The 5765-nt window shown below is 39.2% G+C and overlaps 1 long non-coding RNA gene across 1 annotated transcript; it reads right to left on the bottom strand.

Moving 5' to 3' along the window:
• Nucleotides 1-4296: 4296 nt before the first annotated feature.
• LOC107694996 (uncharacterized) lies at nucleotides 4297-4594 on the bottom strand. The gene is made up of 3 exons (XR_001634946.1): nucleotides 4577-4594; nucleotides 4448-4500; nucleotides 4297-4333 (listed from the first exon to the last, which is right to left on the bottom strand). It is a non-coding gene; the product is annotated as an uncharacterized LOC107694996 (long non-coding RNA).
• Nucleotides 4595-5765: the final 1171 nt, after the last annotated feature.

The following is a 5765-nucleotide window of genomic DNA, read 5'->3' as shown; positions in this document are numbered from 1 at the left end:
ACTTGCTCACCAATAGAAGTGAATGGGTGCCGTCAGAATGAGAGTCCAAACAGCTGATAAAAACATCACAATAATCCACTCCAGTCCATCAGTAACATCTTGTAAAATCAAAAACTGTGTGTGTTTGTAAGAAATAAATGTGTTATTATGGTGCTTTTAACTTTAACCCCTTGCTTCCAGCTAATACATGAGTTTTCTATCCATAATATTGCTTACTCCAGTGAAAAAATGGTCTCATCTGAATTAGGAGAGAAATATGCACAGACCAAGCACCGTTTACAAGCCAAAACATGCAGCTTTTGGCTTCTCAAGAGGTTAACTGATGGATTGGTGTCATGTGGATTACTTATGGATTATTGTGATGATTTTTTTTTATCAGACAGCACCTATTCACACAATACACTCCAAAAATATTTAGCCTTAAATGTATGTTTTAAACACACATAAATCATATACATTTTAGTGTTCCACAGCAAGCCACATTTTAACCATACTTTTTACCTGAAAAAATAGATTTTTTTTCACAATGAACAGATTAATGCAGATTCTAAGCATGAATAAATCCATTTTGAAAGTATGATTATTTAAATAAAATCAAATAGGTGCAATAAGATTCAAAAATTTGACTGTGCATCATGTTATTTAGTTTGCCTATGGTGAAACTGTATTCCAAATGAATGGACATTTATATGCAATTGAAATGCATAAAAAAAAATCCTAAATTTAGACTTCTATTAAAATTTACAAAATTTGTAAAGCACACTTTTTGAAAGGTTGCATGCCTTATCGGTTGCATAAATGTGCTGATCAGCTACCTGTTGTATTATAGTATTATTTTCTTTTAAGGCCTGTTCACACCAAGGACGATAACTATAAAGATAACGATAAAGATATTTCTAAAAATCGTTCTCTATCTATCCACACCACAGCTGTAACGATAAAGGCACAGAGAAACGATATCTTTGGAATCACTTTCAGAACATTTTTTTTTTCCTGCTGATGAACGATGAAAACATTGACGTGCAATCAAAATCAATCCTGCTATAACAAGCTTGAGAATTTAAAGCGGCAGACGAGCGTGTGCTGAGAATAAACAGACGATATCGCTCGCTGTTGCGGACGCTGATATTGTTATCTTTATAGTTATCGTCCATGGTGTGAACGGGCCTTTAGTCTGATGAATATTCATTTTACAATGTGAATAGAGCTTTTTTTGAGTGATTTGTTGTGCATTGGGTGTGAAATGATTGTCTTAGTTGGTTTAACCTGATTTAACTATAGTCTCCCAAGTTTCTGCCTGGTCTCCAAGCCTGATAAGTCCCTAAAAACCCTGAATCAATTAATCTGGATAAGTGGATTTCAGCATAGTGGCTGGAAGAGACCGGTTTAAAGAGAGAGTTCACCAAAAAATTCCAAACCTGTATGAGTTCCGTTCTTCTGTTGAACACAGAAGACGATATTTTGAAGAACCAAACAGTTGATGGAAGCCATTGACTTCCATGGTATTTTTTCCAATATTATAGAAGTCAATGGCTACCGTAAACTGTTTGGTTACCAACATTCTTCAAAATATCTTCTTTTGTGTTCAACAGAAGAAAGAAACCAATACAGGTTTGGAACAACTTGGGTGAGTAAAGGGGGACAGTTTTCATTTTTGGGTGAACTGTCTCTTTAAGTTGGGGTTTTCAGCTCACCCGGATTGTGTGTGTGCATTTGAGTTTATCTGTCTCTCATCTACCTCATTCTCTGGCCCACTTCTCCTCTCGTTTCCTCTCTTTCACCCTGATGATGTTTATTCCAGCATTAAACAGTCCCGGCCTACACACTCCGCTCAGCGTTACAGCATCTGCTAAGCATCCGAAATGCAACTGTGTGTGTGTGTGTGTGTGTGTGTGTGTGTGTGTGTGTTTGCCGGGTGTCATTACACGCTATAATTACACCAGCATCTGTTCACTCACTGCCAGCTGTGGGCTCTTGGGAAGAAGTGAGCGTGTGTTTGTAGTCGCCCTCAGCACTCAGATCCCAGGCCAGTTTGACATTTCACTCGTTATTCTGAGTGTCTCGCTCCAGGTGATTCCAGATCACTCGACCTCTGGATCCTTAACAGCGGTTAAATGGTTATGCTAATGTGTTTGGGTTTTGATTAAGCGTCCTGAGATCACGTCTAGCAGCAGGTTTCCATCTGCACATTAACCTGAGTCTGATTCTCCAATCACAGTCATCGGCTCGTCACAGATAGAGGCTTTTGCCGCTCGAGATGTCTGGTTTTATTTACTCGCGCTTGTGTGAGTGATACACGCAACACTTGAACAAAGATAACATTCAGCTCCAGAGATTCCAGATCCTCGTTTTCCACAAACACATCCAGGCAGTTTCCCTGCGTTTCACACACTGTTGTGTAAGTGCTGGAAAACCTGAGCGTCTGAGACCCCTCGCTTACTCGTTTATTCTGAATGGCATGATGCTTCATTCTAACATTTGATCTATCTATCTATCAATCTATCTATCTATCCATCCATCTATCTGTCTATCTGTCTATCTGTCTGTCTATCTATCTATTTACCTGTCCGTCCGTCTGTCTATCTATCTGTCTATCTGTCTGTCCATATATCTATCTATCTATCTATCTATCCTTCTGTCTATCTGTCTGTCTGTCTGTCTGTCTGTCTGTCTATCTATCTATCTATCTATCTATCTATCTATCTATCTATCTATCTATCTATCATCTGAATATTTCTTTTTTTCGTTCTATCATCTGACTATTTCTTTAAATCTATCTATCTCTGTCTATCTATCTATCTATCTATATATCTATCTATCTATCTATTTACCTGTCTGTCCGTCCGTCTGTGTAGCGGCATCCAGTATCCGCTAAGAGGCTGAGTAGTGGAATGAATCCATGACGTGTTTCGATGCAAAAAACAGAAGGTTTTATTTACAACGGGGAAAGTAACAACAAAGATAAATGATGAAGGTAAAGTATAAAACGGAAAATAAACAAAAATTAAATTAGACAAACGAAACAAAACGGTCAACAGAAAGTGAGTGCTCCAGCTACTCACCCCCTTCCTCCCTCCACACCGGAAAACTAACAGGTACATATGCACCTAAACCCAAGTGACGTAGCAAAACAGGAAATGACCATTTCAAAATAAGAGACAAACCTTTCTCGCACCTACAGTCTGTCTATCTGTCTGTCTGTCTATCTGTCTATCATAAGCACTGATTCATTAAGGAACAAAACTGTTTTATGAGTGAGTCATCATTCATCTGATTCGTTCAGAAAAAAAACACAAGTAGGTCATTCTGCTATTGCTTCATTTGGAACTCTTTTCATGTGCAGAGAAAAATAGACAAAACAACAGGCAATACTGTGTCTAAAATGCACATGCATCATATTTTCAGTTGTGCTGAACACAGGTCAGTTTATATGACGTTTGTTTCTGTCATTGTAGTGAAGGTGATCGCTGAACCATTAGCGCTTTAGAGTGTTGGTTCAGATTCACGGCAGCTCATTCGTGTTCCGCATCAGTTCCAATGATTGTGAGGAGCAGAATTGATCAGATATTGAGTAGCTGAGCAGTAGACAACAGCTCCACCTCTGCTCATCTCTGCTATTCAACACACACCATTGGGTCACGCGCTTCAGCCTGGGCAGAGAGGTGAAATTATGCCTCGCAAACTGCTGAATGCACTGTTTTTTAAACAGGTGTCTCAGACAACAGAAAAGCCTGTACCAAGCACAAAATGGAATTCTACAAAGAGGAAATAGTTTATTCATGAGGTCACGCCAGGGCACTGACAAAATTTTGACTTTATTTTTCTCTGTGCGGCCAAACTCTGGAATCGCTGACCGCATTTACTGTTCCCCTCAGGCTGTTGTTTGGCGTTGTGATGTGAAGTGTGTACATGATGTGTATATATTTCTGTCTGCTCCAGTGTGCTGATGTATAGTCCTCTCTTTTTTTATTACTTTCTGATTGAAGAGACTCTTTTCTCTGCTTCTGTTTTTGTAAGGAGAAAAACAGGGAATGGGAGAGCTGCAATATCCCTGTCAAACCAGCGTTGACCACTTGCAATGCTTAAAATCCATAGCAACACCCTAGCAACCACTTGGAACACTCTAGCAACCAATCACAACATCTTAGCTTTGTGTTACACCACATAGCAACTCCCTAGCAACCAGCAGAACACCTAAACAACCACTTTTCCATGTCCTAAAACCAGTCACATCACCTTGGCAACTGCATAGCAATCACCCAAAACAACGTAGGTTCTGCATAGCAACACCCTGGCAACCACCTAAACACTTGAACAACCACATAGCAACTCCCTAGCAACCATCTATGTAACCACATAGTAACACCCTAGCAACTGCCTGAATACCTAAGCAACCACATAGCAACTCTTAGCAACCACCCGAGTAACCAAATCACATATCAACAACCTAGCAACCATCTAGACACCTAAACAACCACATATCAACTCCCTAGAAACCCCCTGAGTAACCACATATCAACACCTTAGCAACCACCCGAATACCTAAACAACCACATATCGACACCATAGCAACCACCTGAACACCTAAACAACCACATAGCAACTCTGTAGCAACCACCTGAAAATCCAAGCAACCACATAGCAACAATCCCGTAGCAACTCCCTAGCAACCACCTGAGTAACCACATATCAACACCCTAGCAACCACCTCAGAGAAGTTCACACTATACCGATAACAGCACGTTATCATTGGAATCACTTTAAGATTTATTTTTTCCCAGCTAATGAATGATAGAAACACTGACAGTCAATCAGAATCCACTAGAGTTTAAAGAGCTTGAGGATTTAAAGTGGCAGATAACAAAACTGCAGAGCATGTGTATAACAGACAGAATGTTATACGTTAAAGTTAGATTGTTTCTTGTTTTCAGCTTGTTTGTAGTGTTTATTTGCAGATGCTGTGAGCCTGTGAGCTTCTGGAGGCTGTTTTTCATCAGGAAATGGGGCAGCATCGCTCCCGCTGGCCTTTAATTCCTCTCATCCTATTTCTGTCTGTCTGAAGAGCCTGAGCTGCTCACCTCATAAAAATTAAACAATTTCAAACAGGGCCAGCTACGGCCCTGTTTGCGGGGTCCTAGCGCAGGTTGTACCAGTGGGCCCTGTTTGAAATTGTTTCATTTGTATGTTCGTTCTATTTATTTATTTGTGCTATTTACACGATGTTTAAGTTTTTTCAAGTTTGTTGGTGTCCAGGTACAGAAATCGAATAATCAAATGTAAAATAGCACTGCATAGTCTTCACTGTAAAAATGAAATATACAGTCAAACCAAAAATTATACAGACACCTTCAACATTTCTCACATTATCACAGTTTATTTGCTATAGTTTAGAAAATGGTAATAAAATATGACAAGAACTCAGTTAAACTGTGTCAGAACAAATTCATCTTGATAATGTCAGATAACTTTGATAGAAAGGTATGTAATGGATTACAATCAACCAAAAATTCAGACAACTGTTAGTATGACAATATTAGCATTGTTAATAATATTAAAATAACGAATCCAGTCGGAGTTATATTAAAAATTGTCTTTGATCTTTCAAGCTGTTTAATGGCACTCAGCAGGTGTTGCATTGCTTCAGTCCAAAAGAAGTTAAATAAATGCGCCCATCCATAAAAAAAAAATGTCTCACACGGCTCCGGGGGGGTGAACAAAGGCCTTCTGTAGCGAATCGATGCGTTTTTGTAAGAAAAATATCCATA

This window comes from Sinocyclocheilus anshuiensis, unplaced genomic scaffold (assembly GCF_001515605.1).
Source record: "Sinocyclocheilus anshuiensis isolate Anshui unplaced genomic scaffold, SAMN03320099.WGS_v1.1 scaffold923, whole genome shotgun sequence".
NCBI lineage: Eukaryota > Metazoa > Chordata > Actinopteri > Cypriniformes > Cyprinidae > Sinocyclocheilus > Sinocyclocheilus anshuiensis.
Note: the sequence above shows the minus strand (reverse complement) of the source record. Positions and strands in the feature narration are given on the sequence as shown.